The 11,900-nt window shown below is 36.5% G+C and overlaps 1 long non-coding RNA gene across 1 annotated transcript; it reads right to left on the reverse strand.

The window, feature by feature from the left end:
- Window positions 1-1,145: 1,145 nt before the first annotated feature.
- LOC137048454 (uncharacterized) lies at window positions 1,146-4,155 on the reverse strand. Its single transcript, XR_010899409.1, has 3 exons — window positions 4,044-4,155; window positions 2,432-2,553; window positions 1,146-1,256 (listed from the first exon to the last, which is right to left on the reverse strand). It is a non-coding gene; the product is annotated as an uncharacterized lncRNA (long non-coding RNA).
- Window positions 4,156-11,900: the final 7,745 nt, after the last annotated feature.

An 11,900-nucleotide genomic window follows, 5' to 3' on the forward strand; every position in this document is an offset into this window, starting at 1 on the left:
ATTGTTTAAATCAACCACTAAACTGCACTGGATTGTAAGTATTATTTGCAGCAAAGAAAATATCTTCCCTGCTTGCAAAAATAAGTAAAATCAGCCTTTTTTTATTCAGAGACCTAGTGAGCCAGCATTTTTTTAGTCTCTCATCCTCCAGCCATATCATTAATCATTAACCATCTTATATTAAAATGATTTTAAAGGATACAAGTCACATGCATGCCTGGGAAGGGAAGGTATAGCTACTATAGTGTGAAAGTAGCTAGTGTGCACTCCCAGAGTGTGCTATAGTTTTCTGGTTGTCAGCAAATATACACTTCTGTCCTTTAGTGTGCGTGTGTGCGTTTGTGCGTTTGTGCGTGTGTGTGTGTGTGTGTGTGTGTGTGTGTGTGTGTGTGTGTGTGTGTGTGTGTGTGTGTGTGTGTGTGTGTGTGTGTGTGTGTGTGTGTGTGTGTGTGTGTGTCTGTGTGTGTTCCTTGTTTACCAATACTTGTGAGGGCACAAATGTCCTCACTAATAATAGTAAAACATGAAAACAACTCACTAGTGAGGACATTTGACTGGTCCTCACTAGTTTAAAAGGCTTATAAATCGGCCACATCAAGTTTTTATTTCAATCTATTTTTGCACATGTTTCTGTGATGAGTAGGTTTAGGGATAGGGGTTGGGTTAGGAGATAGAAAGTATCATTAACCTGATATAAAATCAATGGAAGTCTATGTAATGTCCTCACTAATATAGTAAAACAAACCTGTGTGTGTGTGTGCGTGCGTGCGTGCGCGTGTGTGTGTGTGTGGGTGGCTGGGTGTCCAGCGTTCAGCATGAATCTTAAATTATTCATCATGTCAGACTTTCCTCCTCTCCAAGGCATTACAATGGAAACTGCTGACCAAGAACTTTCACCTGTCCCAATAGATACATTCTCTCTTCATCTGATGAGTCAACATGTCTGCCTTGTGCTTCTTTTGACACACTAACCTTTATATATTTAACATATTTTTCTTATTCAACACCATTCATTTACATTTATTCATTTGGCAGATGCGTTTATCCACTTACAATGATCTACTTACAATTGAGGAATACAATAAATTATTTATATAAAGAGGCAATAAGCACAAGAAGTGCTATTAATACAAAGTCACCACTCACGTGTAGACCGGATGCTCCTTGAGGGCACATAAACTCATAAAGAGAGAGTGGAGGTAGGAGGGTGCGCAGCCCGTGACTTTCCTGTAAAGCCCCAATGTCTTGAAGTTGATCTGAGCAGAGAACAGAAGACAGTGCAAAGATGTGGTTATTGAGAAGAGGTCCAAGAACTGAGGTTAGGGTTAAACTAAGAGTTTATTTTTACTTAGTTGAATATCATGCTTTGCAAATGGGCTAAATTTGGAGAGTAAATGTTTAAATAAAGTGCTATTTAATGCATTTCTTACGAGATGAGAAAATGGAGAGACTATTTAATGTTTAATGTTTTGTTATTTAAAAATGTGTGTTATGACTCAGCCCACTCATGTGCCTACTGGGGCTTATACCTGACCCTCTGAGAGCTCACAAAGAGATTGTTCAGTTTCTCCTAAAGTTGGCTCGAAAGGCTATAATGGTCAAATGGGTTGGTAGTGATGCCCCTTCTACTCAGATGTGGAAATCTATGATATCCGCAGTTGTAACTCTAGAAAGATTGAGGTATTATTTCAATGGTAAATTGCACCTGTTTAAAAAATGGGAGAATATTTTAAAGTGTCTATAAAGATTAAACGGTCATAAACAGAAACTGGATAAAAATGTAGGTACAATCATATGATGAAATGCTGTATGTAAATTATCCACATGTTCATAGATATGTTAAATTATTTCCTGTGCTGTGTTTTTGTTTTATATATGTTTTTGTTTGTAATTAAAATGTTTAATAAAAAGAAATATATATTAAAAAATTATATTGTTTTATTGTGTGTTATGTTAGTGTTTTTGGACGCTGTCATTGTGGTGAAGAGTAGAGCATGTGCTTGGGGTAAGGATCTGCTAATAACAATTAAAGCTGTTTTAATAAATAAAAAAAACAACTACTTTGGCATGCCATGGATGTACAAAACCATCTAGCCAATACAATCTTGTAATGTAAAAGGTTTTGTAAATGTTGTAAAAAATAGCATTTCACTAAATAAAAATAATCAATTAAACTGGATTACTTGTTTTGTTTTTTTTATATTCATTTCAGAGTAATTAAACGTAATAGTTTTGGACAAAATGAAGAATGTAAACCTGATTTAACAAAATGGCATTGAATTAACTTTTACGTAAAAAAATTACGTTTACCGAAATAAACAATGTTAATTAAATTCAACATAACCAAATTACGTGGAACCTGTTGACATAAAAAAATTAAGGAAATCAAACATATCATTTTTTTGAGTGTACTTTGTAACAGAAATCATACTTTAGTGTTGAAAACCCCATGCTGAAATCAGCCTGGTTTGTTGCTCTTAGGTTTCCCAGCCTGGTCAAGTTGGTTTATCTGGACAGTCACTAACTTTCCAAGCCTTGGCAGGTGAAAAGTGCCTGAAACCAGCCAAGAGAGCACATAAAATGAGCAAGCAGATTAGTTTTTCTTTTCAGCAGCATACCTATAAGAATTTGAAAAAGTTATTACACTGTAAATATTTTTTATTGCACTGTAAAAAAAATATTTTGAAAAAAAAGTTACCTGGTTGTCTTAAAATTTTAAGTTTATTGAAATTAAAATTTTGAGTTAATACAATGAACATTTTTGGAGATTCGACAACCTTTATTAAAATATTATTAAAAAATTTTGTAAGCATATTGGGTAATTTTGTGTGTGTGTGGGGGGGGGGGGGTTCTGATGACGCAGACGCAGACTTATCACATTTTTTATGTGGTTCAGATACAAAAATATTTTGAGTTTCTATTTATTGAACAAATTTCCCTCATTGTATCAACTCAAATTTTTAAGTTCAATAAACACAACATTTTAAGGCAACCAGGTTACTTACTTTTTAAAGTTAAACCAACAAAAACCAACATTTTTTTACAGTGTGGTTTAACTTAAAAAAAAGTAAGTAACCTGGTTGCCTTTCATTTTTGAGTTTATTGATTAAAAACTCACATAAAATTATGTGATAATGGATAAATGGATAAATTATGAAAATAGCACAATTTGGTTTCACTGCGTCATCACAAATAAAACACACACAATTACCCAATATGCTTTCAAAATCTTTTAATAATATTTAAATAAAGGTTATCGATTCTCAAAATTGTATTAAATCAAATTTTTAATTTCAATGAACTCAAAATTTTAAGGCAACCAGGTAACTTATTTTTTAAATATTTTTTTTACAGTTTACGTTTCAGGGAAGCAACCTTATCTTCATCTGAGACAAAACTTAAAGCTGTGGGAGACTAATTCTTTTAACCGTGATTCTTAATTTTAATTTCCATTTTCTGTATATTAGAATGTCTGTTTCTATAGCTTGCAAAAGCAATTATATCTGTATTGCATATATATAAGAAAGACACTGATTGTGGTGTTTTTATATTTGTCTGAGAGGAGAGGAAAGTTTTGGAGGAGGAGAGAAAGAATGAGACATAGACAGTAAAATGGCACAGATGAGAGAGAGAGAGACAGAGGATGAGCTTGAAGCCTGTTGAGACCCAAACACCATAGCGGATTCACTTGCTTCTTACACCATGTGTGAGTGTGTGTGTGTTCGCCTGTGTTCTTTGTGAAGTGTGTGTGTCATGGGGCCTCTGATTCTGACATGGCTCATACATCATAACTCTTGAGTGTGTGTGATTACAGAGGGAGGTTCTGAATGATTTATCGCTGGGCTTTGAATTCTAAGCTCCACACACATACACACACACACACACACACACACACACACACACACACACACACACACACACACACACACACACACACACACACACACACACACACACACACACACACACACACACACACACACACACACACGAACCAGGACTCTAAACTCTAACTCAGCCAACCTCCCACAAACAGAACCCACCTGTCCAGCTCCTCTGCGGACCATCCTTCATATAAAGGCCTCATTGCGAGCACAGATGCTTGCTTGCATACATGTGAACAGAAGCACATTCCCAGCTATGATTAACAGAACCTAAAGAAAAGGAATAAAAACCAAGAGAAAAACAACAATGTACTCACAAAATAAGGATTATTTTAATTCACCCTTATTTGTAAAACCCATCTTTCCTTTATGATCTATTCTGTTAGGTTGTGCCAGGATGTATTCTTAATTTACAGCATTCAAAGCTCAAATGGTATAATGGCAGCAATGCCAAGGTCATTGATTTGATTCCCAGGGAATGCATGAACTGATAAAATATACTTTGCAATGTAAGTCACTTTTTAAGTGTGTAAGAATCAGCAAAATGCAGAAATGTACATTTATACAGAATCAGGTAATTATTGAAAAATAAAATCATGTAAAAAGCAACAATTTTTAGTTATTACAATTTGTATATATTTATTAAAGTGTAATTACTATTTTGTGTGTGTGTGTGTGTGTGTGTGTGTGTGTGTGTGTGTGTGTGTGTGTGTGTGTGTGTGTGTGTGTGTGTGTGTGTGTGTGTGTGTGTGTGTGTGTGTGTGTGTGTGTGTGTGTGTGTGTGTGTGTGTTTGCGTGCATATTTTTGTGACATATGAGGACACAAATGTGTATAATGACATGGGTATGTATTAGGAGAGGGTGAAATATGAGGATATTGGCCATGTACCCACTTTTCAAAATGCGTATAAATCATACAGGATGTTTTTTTTAGAAATTAAAAATGTAGAATGTTTCCTGTGATGGGTAGGTTTAGGGGCAGGTGCAGTTTTAGGGGATAGAAGATACGGTTTGTACAGTATAAAAACCATTACACCTATGGACTGTCCCCATATGTCACAAAAACAAATGTGTGCGAGTGGGTGTGCGTGTGCGTGTGTGTGTGTGTGTGTGCGTGTGCGTAATCACAACCATACTTCTTGTTTATGCCTCTTGTATCCAGTTCCCTAATTAAGGCCTGGGGCTCTGTCACTAATGAACACTGAAGTAATTAACAAGCACTCTGACAGAGCAGCGAGATGTTGATGGTCTAAATGTGTGCTTGTGAGTGTATATGTGCTCTAATGCCCTAATTAAACCCAGGGGTTCTAATTAGCTGATTAGCTAACAACCATCTTGTTCAACAGGAAATATTACGCAGAGAAAACACACACAAAATGTCTTTTGATTGTAGTGACTAAACATTTCAAAGGCGGGAGTCCTTTAACCTATAGGAACCTCATCATGATTCAAGACACAAGTATGCCTTTATGTAAAACAAATCAAACATTTAACAATTTTGAAGTATTTTGTGACTGTTTGTGACTAATAATATAAAGTCTGGTCCGAGTTTAAGATATTATTAGAAAATGCATTTCAAAATAGGCCTATTCTGTTCTATGTTCATAAAGAAAAGTTTTTTTCACTGCTTATTAATCAGTCACTTTTGGTACTGCAAGACTGAAATTATATCTTTTTTATTTGTCTCTCCTCCAGTCTCTCTTCTTCCGACGTGTTTTTAACTGGTAAGAATGGATGTGTTCCGGGATAAAGAAAAACATTGGCACAGTTATAAAAAGTTTAAATCCCATCTAGACTTGTCAGAAGCACAGATGTTGAGTATGCAAAATAGTTCCTGCAATAGTTTAATATCTTTTCCTCATCTTTTTTTGCCCAAAAAGTGCCGGACATTTAAACTGAGAGAAATGCTGTCAATTTGAATAGTGTGACTCTGTCAGATCAGCAAGCTTTTGCCTCCTTTATTAAGCTATGATTTGATCACTAGTCTGCCACTGTTTTTCTCTCTCTTCCAATTTGGTCTCTTATATTTCATACAATGTAAGTTCAATAAGCCCATTTATCTCAGACAAAGGACATTCCAACTACTTAACCAGGGATTTATTTGACATTAGATGGTTCCAAGGCCAAGAGGGTATCTCAAATTACAATCATCATATCGCACATGTCACAACAGTCATATTAGCCAAGCAATGATTGAAATATTTCATTAATCAATCAATATGTGAATGTTAAATTCTTCAACATAATATGATATATTACATCATACTAAGCTTCAGGAAATTTTAAAGTACTCCACTAATGTAGAATTATGCTAGAGTGGAATGACATATGGGGGAACTTTATGAGGCTGGCTGCAAATTACATTCAAACCAACTGTATCGTAAGTTACTAGTCCAGTCTTGATGAATAAGGGTGAGACTTTCTCTCACACTTAATCATTATCAACTGTCTACTTCTAAACTGTAAGAGTATAACTAGTATTTATTTCAAATATTTTTTCTAGTACATTTGAAAATAAAATTAAAATAGCACTACAAAAATGAATCATATACAAGGTCACATGTGTGAACATATTTTGGAATGCACAAGATATTTTTTTCATTCTGTCCCTATAGAGCTCTACAAAAAACATGACCCAATATCTCAGTGGCGTTACTGGGACATTTTTAACCTTGGCTTAAAATAAGTCACCAGGATGCAACCAGGCAAACCAGGTCACTGCCACACCAGTTCATCTCCATCAGGAGCAGGTGATTAGGGTTCACACAGGATGCAGTCGTTTTCTGGTAACCATATAATTTAAAGGGACAATCAGTGCTTGAAATGTTTTTTCTTCTTCTCTAAACCAACATTTTTCTTATTGTGGCACCCCTCAAAATCATTGAATTCAGGTGTTTTAATCGCTATCCATGGTCACAGATGTATACGATCAAGCAGACTGTTTCGACAAACATTGAAACAATGGGTCGCTCTCAGGAGTGTGATAGGTTGTCACCTGTGCAATAAGTCCATTTGTGAAATGTCCTCACTACTAAATAGTCCATGGTCAACTGTTAGTGGTGATATAACAAAGGGGAAAGTATTGGAAACAACAGCATCACAACACAACCTGGTAGGCAGCGTGAAAATAAGAGCGGGGTCAGTGAATGCTGAAGTGCACAGTGCGCAGAAGTCGCCAACTTTCTGCAGAGTCAATAGCTACAGGCCTCCAAACTTTGTGAGGCCTTTAGATTTGCTCAAGAACTCAAGTGTACAGAGAGCTTCATGGAATGGGTTTCCATGGCCAAGCAGCTGCATCCAAGCCTTACATCCCCAAGTGCAATGAACCCACCACTGGAGCAGTTGAGTTGTGATCTCTGGAGTGAAGATTCACATTTCTCTGTCTGGCAATCCGATAGAAGAGTCTTGGTTTAGCGGTTACCAGGAGAACGGTACTTCCCTGACTGCATTGTGCCAAGTGTAAAGTTTGGTGGAGGGGGGATTATTATGTGGGTTTTTTTTTCAGGGTTTGGGCTTATTTATTATTAAATAAATACATTGTAAAATTATGTAAATCAAACGATTGATTTCTGTGAAGAAAATCCCCAAAAGCGATCAGTAACTCGAGTCCATCCGCCGAATATTAATACATTTCAATCAAACATTGCCGCCGGAAGCTTTGACAGCATTGGCTGTTGTGTGTCTCGTGACCAATTGCGTCATTACGTCAGCTTTGATTTTAAAATGCCATTGGCTCTTGTGTGTCTCGTGACCGATCGCGTCATTCTAAACTTTTGCGTATCATTTGAAGCAGAATATTAACCAAGGGGGTAATCTAGCACTCGGAAAGCGTTCCACCCATAGGGGCGGGCATTGCTAACCAAGCCGGGGGGACGTGGAGACATAAAGTCCGATAAAGTCAAGGGGGAAGAATGGGGAGAAGCCGATAGTGAGCTAAAAGCAACGGGAGAAAATATTTAAACAACGTGATTCAGATTTTACTTTCCACAACTAGAAGACCTACAGCTGTCAGACAGGTTGCTTACATCACATCTACATCGTCAAGCTCAGTCTGAGCCTGCGCAGTTAGCTCAGCCATCAGGAAGTGAGTGCCTCTGATTGGCCTCATTTTCTGCCGTTGAAGTCAATGGGATCGCTCTGTCCATTTCTTTTACTGTCTATGATATTAACAAGTGCATGCGTGTTCCGTTCACAAAGATCATCATTTCAACGACTGAAACATTAAGATCAACTCTTTTCTTCACATGAAGTTATCGTATGACTTCAGAAGACTTGGAATACAACATGAGTTAATACTTCTATACTGTTTCTGGTCCGTTTTTGCAATAAATAACTGTGACTGTACATTTATTTGCCTGTTATGTGTTTTATATTGTTGATAAGTGGGTAGGAGTGGAGTTAGTTGCTCCGAAATATAAAGGTAGGCTATAAATATTCATAAAATCATGTCTACTTTTACAAATGCAAATAATTAAACGTGTTGGGAATCCATGTGTGGACAACGGATGCTGCCTGTCATTGACATACATAGGTATCACTTCCGTGAATCCATCACAGAATTTTCGGCGATTCCGTGAAACTACAAAGGATTTTTGAGTTAAGGCTCCGTGTTGATTTCACAGAATTCTGTGAGACCAGGTTGTTCAGTCTTCAGTGCCACATATCCTTCAGAAATGTAGATGTTCAAGAAACATCTCTGATTATTATCAATGTTGAAAAAAGTTTAGTTGCTTTTTTTGGAAAGTCTCATCATTTTTTTCATGATGAATAAAAAATGTAACTTACTGTCTTACTGTCACTTTTTGATAAACCATTTTGTATATATACAAATCAATATAATTGTAACTACAGCTTCGTTCGGTCTATACATTTAAAGACAAACGAGTGAAGACCACTAAAGTTATATACATGGTCAAATATATCTTATTAAATATATATTACTGAAGAAATCAAACCATGAAATTAAAGTACATTTCTTATTGTAATATTTAAAATATGCCCCAAAATGTTGTTATTTTGTGGCTTACTGTGCTTTAGGTGTACAATATTATATACAGCATGTTCAAATACTATATATTTGGACATCGTATGAAAGCAAGAAAGTTTTTTATTTTGTAAGCTTTAAAATCCAATCACTGATTAATGACAAACAAAAGTGTTTTAGTGTCGGGGCCTTTCACTACCTATGCGGCAGTGGGGTCAGAGTGGGTGTCAGATGTTAGTTTCACATTTACTCCACTAAAACCACAAAAGAAAGACAAATTACTGTGTTTATTCCCATAAGAAACCACAGAGGAAGAGAAATGGACAGTTTTATTTCGGCAAGGCTCACGGAGGAGGAAAGATCATTACATTCAATTCCACTGGAAACCACAACCGTCTGAAAAATGCAGTTAGAGCTGTTTATTGCCAACATTACTATCTCCACACACACACACACACATCGAGTTTGAGGTGATCAACAGTTGTCATGGTGATGGCTTTGGATTCATTAGCTATGCAGGAAACATCTTAATTAATCTTGATGATGACAGTGTGACTGTCCTTCCGGAAAAGTCCACATCGATTCATAAACAAACCATTGAGATTCATAATGGATGATGCAGTGCTGCAGACATTAGCCTGTGAATAATTAATTATTTTGTTGGACTGTGGAATGAGCAGATGATGTTTTCCGTCCCAAAAGTATATGAATTGGTTTGATAAATGTTTATTTTCTTAGATATCATTTTAGACTAAGTTTCCTGTTATTTTGATTGCTCTTTCTGTATCAGAAGCATACTGATAAGCAGTATGATAAGTAATCCAAGGAAAAGCCTCCAGCAATAGAACTAAAATGAACTGAAATGAACATTTAACATCATAATTGCAACTAGCACAATAACTCAACCACATAGCAAAAGGAATGAAAAGGTATTTTACTGTTTAAACAGTTATAGACATGCGAACTTTGGCATGCACTTACAATAAATGCAATAAATGAGTTACAGTAAGAAAACGAAATAATAATAAAATGTATAAACAGAAAATGGAGAAAAGTTATACCAGTGAGTCTAAAAACCTGTAGGTTAGGCTGCAAAAAGAGAGAGTGAGAGAGAGGGAGACAAGATAGAGAGATTATTGGGACATGGCTTTACAAAGTAAGCCAATTTACACAAGCAATCCTGCCTTGAATTAGCAGGTAATGACTCAATTAGCTTTCATTTTTGCACAGAGGAGATTTGGCCGCATAAATTAGCCTGCATTCATCGGCAAAGTGTCAGTGGCAAAGGACAGCTCACAAATACTGCAGCCAATCTCTGTCACTGCCGCGACAGTGCAATATAGACGTCCGGCCGGACTTTGTGTTTGAGCCGAACGGACCGGTGTCACTCAGAGTGTGACACAGGAACGGGAGGGGTGCCCAGGGGACGGCCGGTCGCCGATGCCCTGAAAAGGTCAACTTGACACAGGCAGCTTAACATCGACCTGTCCCCCGTCCGGCCAGTGGAAAATCAGATAAACTTAAGACCACTCATCGATCCTCAGACACACAGCACAAATGTTGGCCCAGCTCAAATATCTTCACGGTGCATATCATTAAGAAACAAGTCAAATCAAAAGTCAAGTACTTTATGGATACAACAAAGGACTGAGAAATAAGTAGGAAGAATTAAGCATAAAAAAGAAAATTAATCTTAACAACTGGTCTGTTTTATGTGTAAACATAAAAAACCAGATGGTCGGAAACTAATAGGGACGTTCTGATTGGGACAGATAGTATTTTAACTACAAGTTATCTCAAGCCAACATGGTTTATTCTCCTGATTAGTGCTCTCCATATGTTCATTTAGAGTGTGAAAGGGAAGAGTTTGTGGGCCGCAGAACGAGGTTATCACGGCAGGAAGCCTGTGCGTTCAACGGAAGAAGCTGTCTAGAGACTGACCAGCACACTGCTTTTATCAGCCCTCACACCTTTGTCTTTGTGTCTGTATGCGTGTCTGTGTATCATTTTGAAAATATGGCTGATAAACCATTTTTTCTCTGTGTTCCATGTAGGGCAAAGGTATATGACCCTCTCTGTCAGTCTGACGAAAGTCATGTGTGCATTATTTTCAGTCAACTTCTGTTATCTGCTTGAGAGGAAGAATCCGGCAAGTGTGTTGACGTGCATGTGCCTGTGTGAACATGCATCCTAGTTTCTTGGTTTTCTGTATACACATAAATGATGTCTTGGGGAAATGACATCATGAACTTCATGAAAGCAGGTCAAGGTTACAGTCATTGCAGAGAACACACAAACACACATGCCCAGCCAACTTCTCACGTGACTGCTTCAGAGCAGCTGGTGCTGCGGTAATTTAATCAGAGTGTCATCACTTCATAATTATAGCAATTAACAGGACTTATGAGCACTTGTAGGTCTGTTTTCATACAGCTTGAGTATCAAACAATGTGCAGATTGGCAATTCCAAATGCATATAAAACGCAGATGTGTGTGTTTTATGTGGTTTGCATAAGAAATTCAATTCCGAAAATGAAAAAGATTTCACCCTTTGTTGTCCTACATGGAAAAATTTGCAAAATATTTCCTAAAATATCACTGTCACATAAAAATTCAAATATAAAACTTTGCCTGGTTTGTGTTAAAGACTTCATAAAATCGATATTTCTGTTTTGTAGGGTTAATATCTATAGAGTTGAAGACATCTTTATGCTACTAAAAAAGTAAGCAAAATGTCAATTAGCAGATTTATGCATTTAAAATGTACATTCTTTCCATTCTGGGAAACTGAACTGAAAATATTAATACTGCGCACTGCACAGATTTATGTGCAATAAAATGATCTCTACACTGTAAAAAATGATTTAGAAAAAAAAGTTACCTGGTTGCCTTAAAATTTTGAGTTCATTGAAATTAAAATGTTGAGTTAATACAATAATTTTTTTTTTTTTTGAGATTCGACGATCTTTATTAAAATATTATTAAAAGATTTTGTAAGCATTTGGTTAATTGTGTTTTATTTCTGCAGTGAA

This window comes from Pseudorasbora parva, chromosome 19 (genome assembly GCF_024679245.1).
Source record: "Pseudorasbora parva isolate DD20220531a chromosome 19, ASM2467924v1, whole genome shotgun sequence".
Classification (NCBI taxonomy): Eukaryota; Metazoa; Chordata; class Actinopteri; order Cypriniformes; family Gobionidae; genus Pseudorasbora; species Pseudorasbora parva.